Source organism: Brachyhypopomus gauderio, unplaced genomic scaffold, assembly GCF_052324685.1.
Source record: "Brachyhypopomus gauderio isolate BG-103 unplaced genomic scaffold, BGAUD_0.2 sc45, whole genome shotgun sequence".
Taxonomy (NCBI): Eukaryota; Metazoa; Chordata; class Actinopteri; order Gymnotiformes; family Hypopomidae; genus Brachyhypopomus; species Brachyhypopomus gauderio.
In genome coordinates, this window is record NW_027506871.1 from 91,945 (window position 1) to 102,410 (window position 10,466).

Sequence of the window (10,466 nt, forward strand, 5' to 3'; positions counted from 1 at the left end):
TACTGTTATTGACCGAAAGTGTCTTTTACTGTCCTTGTTTAAATTTGAACCAACGCTTAGTTTAGGCTACTTGACGTTGTAATTTGGGAACGGCCTGTAAATGTAGCTTACTTTCATTTGCTCACTTAATAATTTGTGACTTACTGAACCCAGTGTGGTATACAGTTGTCTGATTAATGAGAGGGGATTGTGGGGTTTGGTTAGAGGGTTTCCACTGTACTCAAGGATCACGGGTCCAATGCTTTGGGGTACACCAAGCTCGTTAGGAGCTGAAGGGGAATGTTGTGTTGTACCGCTCTCCAGTGTTCTTTGGAGGGCTTCGGGGTCATGGCGACAGTGTTATGTGGGTGGGTATGGATCTCTTACTCTATTTTAGATATCTTACCTGTAAATGACTGCACTGAGATACTTTGTTTAATTCTATTTTATGTCATACATCATAGCACATCTTTAACATTATGGCAAAGCTCCATGTAATTAGCTGGAATGTAAATTGCCTTAATGGCCCTATTAAGCGTGCTGCTTGCTTGGATTTCTTACATAGTCGACATTGCATTCATACAGGAATCACATTTAAGAACACAGGATACTAAATGCTTTGCAAACAAACACTACTATGTGGCATCCTCAGCATCTTTAAATTCAAAAACCAGAGGTTCATTAATAGTATTGAAACGCAGTCTCTCCTTGAGCATAATGGGGAAGTATGGGAGCGAAGATGGTAGAATCACATACATTAAAACCATCATCTCAGGTCATAAATTTGCTTTTGTTTCTGTTTATGCCCCATCTCAGTATGAATCAGATTTTTTCCCTAACTTAGTTTCAGTTCTTGCACAACTACACGACTTTTCACTTATCTTAGGTGCAGATATGAATGCATGTATCAATCTAGCTTTGGACAAATCAGTTCAAAAATCGACCCCCTCCCAATTAAGTGCATCAAATGATATTCAAAATGTCCTGTCATCTCTCAGTCTGGTTGACATTTATCGCATAATTAATCCCACTTCAAAACAGTATACTTTCTATTCAGCCGTACGTCAGACTTCCTCTAGAATAGATTACATATTGGCATCTCCAACTTCCTTCTCCGAAATTCATAATGTAGCGATTATTCCCTCTCCCTTATCAGATCATAGTATGGTTTTAGCTCATATTACATTAATCCATACTCCTCCTAGAGCCCCAAGATGGCGCTTTAATATATCCCTCCTCCAAAGTGAGGAATTCTGTATTTTTCTTAGTAATTCCTTAAGCACTTTTATAGAAATTAATACAGGTTCAGTAGAAGATCCTAGATTTTTATGGGATGCTATTAAAGGATCAATTAGAGACTCAACTATCTCTTTCTCATCTTATCTTAATAAAAGTAGGCTTCGTAAAATATGTGAATTAGAAGATGCTCTTGTTCAACTTGTGTCAGAAAGGAAAGACACACAATCTGATATCTTGTTGGGGAAAATATCCACAATAAAAATTGAGCTGAACTATTTATTGAGACAGAGAGCTGAGTTTTTAATACATAGAACCAGAAGAAATTATTATTATAGCTCCAGACCAAGCCATCTACTAGCCTTACGACTTAAACAGAACGAGAAACTTTCCTGTATAATGACTATTAAGACACCTACAGTCTCTGTAACTGAACCCCGTGAAATTAATACAGCTTTTAAAAATTTCTACTCCAACCTCTATTCCTCTGAGGTATTCCTAAACCTGGATTCCTATAAAAACGTTTTCCATGACCTTGAACTCCCTACCCTTACTAGCCAAGATTCAGGAAAATTAGCTGCTCCAATCACATTGGTAGAGTTGAAAGAGGCTCTTGTGAATATGAAGAAGGGAAAATCCCCAGGCTGGGATGATATCCCTCCTGAGGTATACTTGACCTTTTGGGACATAGTTGGACCACCGATGTTGAATATGATTAATACTGCTATTGACAAAGGTGCTTTTAACTCAAGTGTTAACACTGCAATAATCACATTACTACTTGAATCAAACAAAGATCCCTCCGAATGCGGGAACTACAGACCCCTATCTCTTTTAAATGGAGATGTGAAATTATATGCCAAGGTTCTTGCCTCACGACTTGAAGGCTATTTGACAGCGTTAATTCATAATGATCAGACTGGATTCATCAAGGGCAGATTAGCGTCCGATAATGTACGCCGACTCCTTTATATCATCCATGCTGCTAAGGAGATCGATCTACCATGCTCAGTCCTGTCACTAGATGCCGAAAAGGCGTTTGACAGGCTAGAAAAGGATTATTTATGGATTACTCTCGATAAATTTAGACTAGGTGCAGATTTCATCAAAATGATTAAGGTCCTATACGCTAACCCCTCTGCCATGGTTTATACCAATAATATTTTCTCTTCACAGTTTCCTATATCAAGGGGTACACGCCAGGGTTGTCCCCTCTCTCCTTTAATTTTCGCTCTTTCTCTTGAACCACTGGCCCAAAAAATAAGACAACACCCCGCTGTTGTTCCCATCTCTATCAATAATTCTGAACACCGTATATCCTTATTTGCTGATGATATTCTTCTTTACATTGGTGATACAGGCACTTCTCTTTCACATATATTATCTATCTTTGATGCATTTAGTTCTCTATCTGGATATAAAATTAATTGGGGTAAATCATCATTAATGCATTTAAATTCAATTCGTTCGGTGACACCCTTACCTTCTAATATCCCTGTAGTTGGTCAATTTAAATATCTTGGGATAGATATTTCACCTTCTATCTTTCACACAGCATCCCATAATTTTCAAAACATACATAACCAAATTGCAAAGGATTTAGAACGTTGGTCTAAGCTTCCAAACTCCCTCCAAGCCAGAGTATCAATAGTCAAAATGGATATTCTGCCCCACGTCAATTTCTACTCCTCAATGATCCCCCTTCCACCCCCAAAAGGTTACTGGGATAAGTTACAGTCTCTGGTAGCTAAATTCATATGGAATGGGAAGAGGCCCCGATTGGAAATGAAAACTCTTCAGCGAGATAAGATGCAGGGAGGTTTGGGTTTACCGAACTTCAAAATGTATTTTTGGTCTTTTGTTCTTCGACCTTTGTATGTATGGTTTAATTCAAGTGTGTCTGTGTCCTGGAAATCAATCGAGGAAAATATCTCCCATCCATACAGGCTCCAAGACCTGATAAACTCTAACATACCAGTTAAAGCAGCGAAAACTCACTTAGGCCCTATAATTTCCTATTTGCTCAGGACTTGCAGTACTGTAATGAGTCGTGCTGGGATGGACTTAAAGTGGCATAAGCACTCCCCTATATTTAATAATTTCTCCCTCCTGGTTGGGAAAAAGCCCCTCTCTTTTTTAGTGTGGAGGGATAAGGGAGTTCACACTTTTGATAATCTGTTTAATAATGATGGTTTGCGTGCCTTCAATGATTTACAAGCTCAATATGACCTGCCGGATACATCTTTTTTCTTCTATTTACAACTGAGATCTGCCATGAAGGCGTATGGTGTCCCTTGGGGTGCTCCATTGCCAACCCATCCACTGAATAAGATATTTGCTCCACAAAATCATACACGTGGGTTGGTTTCAAAATTTTACAAACTAATTTCTGATCCCCATACATCGTTGCCAGTGGAAAGTGTATGGGCTAGAGACCTCACTCCTATGGTAGAGGAAGACATTTGTTGGGACACAGTATGGGAAAATATACACAACACCTCCAAGAATCCTGACCACCAGCTCATACACTTTAAATTTACCCATAGGATGTATTTAACTCCCAGGAAACGGCATGCAATGAAAATTATCGCTTCTCCTGATTGTGATTTTTGTACTTTGAATGCTGTTGGGACTTTTTTACATATGTATTGGGAGTGCCCCAGGGTCTCTGAATTCTGGAGACTAATTTCTTCCACCTTGAGCGATATGCTCGAGACTGACATCCCATGTTCACCATCTTTACTCCTGCTCAATGATGACTCCACCTTTAACTTTTCTTTGCAACAAAGGTGCATACTATGGGCAGGACTTACAGCAGCTAAGAAAATGCTGGCAGTGAGATGGCAGCCACCTCATACTTTGCCATGGCGGCAATGGGCAAACACTTTTCTGGACATTGTAATGATGGAGAGATCAGTGGCCCGGATGCATGGAGCCAGCTAAAGAACAATTCATTCATGGGATGCAGCATACTCTCTCGTAAAAGGAAAAGTGCAGGACAACCAGCCATAATGTATCAATATGATGATATATGTTGTTAAATAATATTTTCCATTTCTTTTTATTGTTTTTATTTTACTCTGAGATCCTGAATGGGTTGGGTGGGGGTCGCCATGGGGGTGGGTGGGAGAGGGACAAATTGTTAGTGTACGAGTATTGCTAATGGGATTCTTTATTCTTTTATTTCCTGTCTTTAACTCTGATTCTCGTTAACACTGTATTGTACATAATTTCTTGGAAAATAAAAAACATTTGATAATTAAAAAAAAGGTTTCGCCGCTCAAAAGGGTACGTGGTGGTGGGACAGGGGGAAGAAGAAGATGAGGAAGAGGAGGAGTGAGGGTACGTGGTGGTGGGACAGGGGGAAGAAGAAGATGAGGAAGAGGAGGAGTGAGGGTACGTGGTGGTGGGACAGGGGGAAGAAGAAGATGAGGAAGAGGAGGAGTGAGGGTACGTGGTGGTGGGACAGGGGGAAGAAGAAGATGAGGAAGAGGAGGAGTGAGGGTACGTGGTGGTGGGACAGGGGGAAGAAGAAGATGAGGAAGAGGAGGAGTGAGTGTACGTGGTGGTGGGACAGGAGGAAGAAGAAGATGAGGAAGAGGAGGAGTGAGGGTACGTGGTGGTGGGACAGGGGGAAGAAGAAGATGAGGAAGAGGAGGAGTGAGGGTACGTGGTGGACAGGGGGAAGATGAAGATGAGGAAGAGGAGGAGTGAGGGTACGTGGTGGTGGGACAGGGGGAAGAAGAAGATGAGGAAGAGGAGGAGTGAGGGTACGTGGTGGTGGGACAGGGGGAAGAAGAAGATGAGGAAGAGGAGGAGTGAGGGTACGTGGTGGTGGGACAGGGGGAAGAAGAAGATGAGGAAGAGGAGGAGTGAGGGTACGTGGTGGTGGGACAGGGAGAAGAAGAAGATGAGGAAGAGGAGGAGTGAGGGTACGTGGTGGTGGGACAGGTGGAAGAGACCGAGGAGTACAATCACACTGTGTTGTCCCAGATTAAATTCGGGCGACGCTCATTGACCACGTTATACTGTAAACCATCGCATCACAATGGCATAGGCAGGTCGATGAGTTCAACCCAATGTGCCTCGGTGTACCGTCTCCAACGGGCCAAAGTGGAGGTCCCAGGCCAGGGAGGGGGCAATCTGATTATGTGTGAGGGTGAGGATTGTGGCCAGGTGAGGGAGGGTGAGGATGGTGGCCAGGTGAGGGAGGGTGAGGACGGTGGCCAGGTGAGGGAGGGTGAGGATGGTGGTCAGGTGAGGGAGGGTGAGGACGGTGGCCAGGTGAGGGAGGGTGAGGATGGTGGCCAGGTGAGGGAGGGTGAGGATTGTGGCCAGGTGAGGGAGGGTGAGGCAGTGTTTAGTGAAGTAAAACCACACCCCCACTTTATTTACATTTTATTTCAGTGGCGTGCAAAGACATTTTGGGGGGCAAGTGCTGGGAGGAGGGGGGGGCACTTTTTAGCACACGTGGAACAATTCATTATTTAAAAAATTACAAGCGCATGTTGAATGAAATTTGACTTTTATTAGTAACATTCTCTAAACGTGAGTTTTCAATGGAAAAAGTCACTCCGCCAACTGATAAAATCCATATCCAATATTAACTATATACAGTCATTGTCCTTCAGTTAACTTCTGTTTACCCTCCACTGTCTGCAGGCATTGTTGCATATATTTTGCAATTAGTAAATCAATATAGGCCTACAATTAAGACAGTAAAAAGACCAAAAAGTAGGAGAAGGAATTATAGGCTACTGAGTGTTGTCATTACATGAATGCAGATGGACATTTTTCACAGGTAATGGGGAACTTCCGTTTCTTCTTTCACAAACTTCATAATTTATGTTGCCTAACAAAACCTATACAACAGAAAACGTTCAGCTTAACACACAGATTTGCAAACTCTACCTTAATTATTTGAATGTCGTCGTCCTCACGTTATCTATCATTGATTTGGGCTAGAGCAACTAGTTTATCAGGTGACCAGTCGGCTAAAAATGTTTAGTAGTCTGGTGCTGTATGAGACATTTTACTGCACAAGAAAATGATTTCACGTTGGGCTTAGAGGGCAAACGGTACGATTTGACTTGATGTGTATGTGACCTGGCTGGTGGGGCACGGGAGAAGAAGTCTATCTGTGACCGTGTGTGCTGTGTTGAAGACGCTTCCTTCCACTCGCTGAACTGAACTGCTGCTGTAGCGCGTCTGGTGTTAAAGGAAGAGAGAGGTCGGGTGTGTGCGAGGTGGTGGCTCATTTCAGGGCATTGTTTTTAATCGCTCAGGTTTTCAAAAGATCATTTCAAACCGACCTCAGTAAAATAATAATAATAATAAAAAACGAAGTTTCAAAAGGGCACTTTCGTTGATAAAGGGCAGAGTTGAGGTCTATGTGTGCACGCCACTGTTTTATTTGATTGCATTACAGAATGGGCATTGTGTTTACATTTCCTTTTTACACTACAGTATTGTTAGCAAGTTCATTTTTGTGTGATTAGAAATGGGTTCAACTTCCTTGGCGTTATTAGTTTGATGTGTGATTAACCTTTGTAAAATCCTTTTTTTCAGTTTTATACACCATTATTGTGACACTCGAAAGAGGAGGCATGACGAGCGTAGGTACGGTGCAACATACAACGTTTTATTCACAAGAAGGCATGTTAAGCTCGGTGCGGAGCGCAAGTACAAACACACGAAGCTCACACAGGCACTAAACTTTAGACAAATTGCGCGATTGAGACAAATTGAGACATTGCGCGAACACACATTAAATAGGTGATTAACACATTCCCCAGTGATCACGAGACAAGGCACAGGTGAGACTACGAACACGCTCACAAATGACCCACGCCCACGGAACTACAAACATGGACATAACTGCACGCAGACAGAACGACACGTCCACAGGGAAGGGTCCAGAGCTGTCACTGTAACAGAATCCCCCACCAGGGGCTCGCTACTCCCCCCGCAGCTGGAAAGCCCCGAATCTACACCGACGGGCAGGTCCGGAGCTGCCGGGATCACGAGCCTCCGAGAGCCGTCTCCCCCGATGGTGGGAACCGCTGCGAACAGCTCTAAAACACCCTCCCTGGGAAGACAGTTGAAAATACATTAAACACGGGCACATGCACAAACACACACACTGGAACATTAAACACAAAGGGCACAAGAGGGAAAAGGGGATTAGGAAGAAATCGGGACAGACAAACAAACAGGCACAGGCAGCCACGACAACATTCTGGCTGCCTGCCACAGCGCTAGCAGTGGCGCGACCCCTCCTGGGGTCGCAGGCGGAACAGGCAGCGGAGTTCCGCCGGTACTCGAAGCCGAACTCTGAGCGCGTGTTGCGCTGCTTTGTGCTCCCGCTGACCGTGCGCCTGGTGGCCTCCCTTGGGGAGCTTCGGCCGCCTTTTTTGGCGCTACCGGAGTCCGGGCTCTGCGCCGCGTGGTGGCGGGTATCCGCAGCATGTCCAAGGGCCGAACCCCCACCTTGGACCGCTGGCTACGCAGAGACCCTCTCGCACTCCCGGAGATACCGGTCGCGTTGCCCCTCGACGTCTCCATCTCCTCCTCGCCCACCGAGATGCTCCAATCAAGGGACATCGGTTCCTCCGCGGTCGTGCAGCGGGAACAGTCCATACTGCTCCCCGCTGAGGGGGACCGAGGAACCTCCTTTCCAGAGTAAACGTGTCCTCTGAGCACGACAGTGAGAGTGAGGAGAAGTTAACCAACTCGGAGTGCTCAGAGGACACCGTTTACTCCGGGAAGGAGGTTCCTCAGGGATGGACGAATAGACGGAGAGGGACCGACTTCTTCCTCCTACTCACTGTAATACTTGGTGGACTCCGTGCATACGGATGATGGAGGGCTGACGCCTTCCTCCCCTTCACCATAATACTCGGTAGGGTGGCCGAGTAAACGAAAGGAGGAGGGCTGATCTCCTCTTCCTCCGCACCATGGTGCTCGGTGGAGTTCGGGTGAATGGACGGAGTGGGGACGGCCTCTTCTTCGCCTCCCCCGTAATACACCATCGGTACCAAACACAACGATGACGGGGGGCTGACATCCTCTTCTTCCGATACTCAAGAAGCTGCAGACACTGGGGGGGAAACCACTAGCCTCGCCCTCGCTCGAATCCTCGTGGCCTCAGGATTCCACGTCTCCTTTTTGCGGATGATGTGGTCCTGTTGGCATCATCGGGCCACGACCTGCAGCTCTCACTGGATCAGTTTGTAGCCGAGTGTGAGACGGCCGGGATGAGAATCAGCACCTCTAAAACTGAGACCATGGTACTCAGTCGGACAAGGGTAGAATGCCCTCTCTGGGTCGGGAATGAGTCCTTGCCTCAAGTGGAGGAGTTCAAGTATCTCGGGTTCTTGTTCACGAGTGAGGGAAGGATGGAACGAGAGATTGACAGGTGTATCGGTGCTGTGGCTGCAGTATTGCGGACACTGTACTGGACCATTGTGGCGAAGAGAGAACTGAGCCAAAAGGCAAAGCTCTCGATTTACTGGTCAATCTACGTTCTGACTCTTACCTATGGTCACAAGCTCTGGGTAGTGACCGAAAGAATGAGACTGCGAATACAAGCGGCTGAAATGAGTTTTCTCCTCAGGATTAACATCCCCCCTTAGATAAAGGTACAGATCCAGGGGTTCATAGATGAAGGGTTTTATGGTAGACTGGGGCGCTGGTGCTGTCGTCCTGTCACTGCTCGTGGTCACTCAAGTTTGTTGACAGTGCAGTGGATGGATGCCATTGTCTCAGAATGCCCCCAAGCCTATGTTACCTTCTGGTTCTGCCTTTTTAGCTAGGCTGTAATAGTTTAACTTAATGCCGGAGTTGCTGCCACACTCCAGAAATGTGTTTAATTTCAACTGTCCTGTATATGTCCTCATACAGAGCTAATTTTCCGTTTTATTTTCTCCACATGGCTGCCCGCCTGCTCGAGGAAAAATGAGATAAGGAGAGGCAAGCAAGTTATCCAGTGCCAGCCACCTACTGCCTGACCGGATAAGCCTACACCATGATGGACAATACTACATCTTTTCCTTTTCTTTATTTCTTTCTGTCTAAATTGTTGTTGTTGTCATGGTGACCGGTGTCGGCCAGAGGAGGATGGGTTCCCCCCCTGAGTCTTGGTTCCTCTCAAGGTTTCTTCCTCATGCAAAAAACTAGGGAGTTTTTCCTTGCCACTGTCGCCCTTGGCTTGCTCACTGGGGGCTAGGACTCGGCACTTGTAAAGCTGCTTTGTGACAACAACTGTTGTAAAAAGCGCTATATAAATAAAATTTGATTGATTGATTGATTGAGGATGTCTGGGCTGTCCCTTAGAGATAAAGTAAGATCGGTCATCTGGGAGAGGTTCCACGTAGAGGAGCTAGCTGAGGTGGTTCTGGCATCTGGTCCGGATGCCACCTGGGTGCTCCAGGCATGTCAAACTGGGAGGAGACCCCAGGGGAAGACCCAGGACACGATGGAGTGATTATGTCTCTCGGCTGTCCTGGGAACGCCTCGGTATCCTCCCAGAGGAGCTAGAAGAGGTGGCTGGGGAGAAGGAAACCTGGGCTTAGGCTACTGCCCCCGCGACCCAAACCCGGACAAAGCGGATGACAATGAATGGATGGATTTTGCATTGGATTTATGTAATTAAATTGAATGGAAAATGTACATGTAAATGAAATACAGTATTATGTATAGCATAACTGTTGGGCATTAATATTTTTTTGAGTGCAGTGGTGTAGCTTATGTTTGCTGCAGATTGTGAAGACAGACAGACAACAACACCACAGTGAGTGAGAGGAACTGAGCGGAAACGTCCTTACCACAGAGGAATTATAACAGCAGAAGAACAAAACAAAACTAGCTGGTGAAGATCTTGACAAGCCACTTTGTAAAAATAGCAATACTTTCAGGAAGCAGGACTGTATTATCTGAAAGATGTTTGACCAGTCAGAACATGTATTGCATTGTCTTAAAACTATACAGGACCCAACAGATATGGCATACCATTACACCAACATATGAAAATGACTATAAACTAATTAAACTAAACTGAACTTTAAATATTCAAGAAATCATAGAGTATGAGTTAAACCATAAGTGTTGTACGCACAGGATACAGAAAGACAGAGAGAGAGAGAGAGAGAGAGAGAGAGAGAGAGAGAGAGAAATAGTTCTCTATTGATTTAAAGGGAGAATGCTTTACAGCCTAAATAAAAATGCTTCACATTGCTGAAGAATGTGTTATT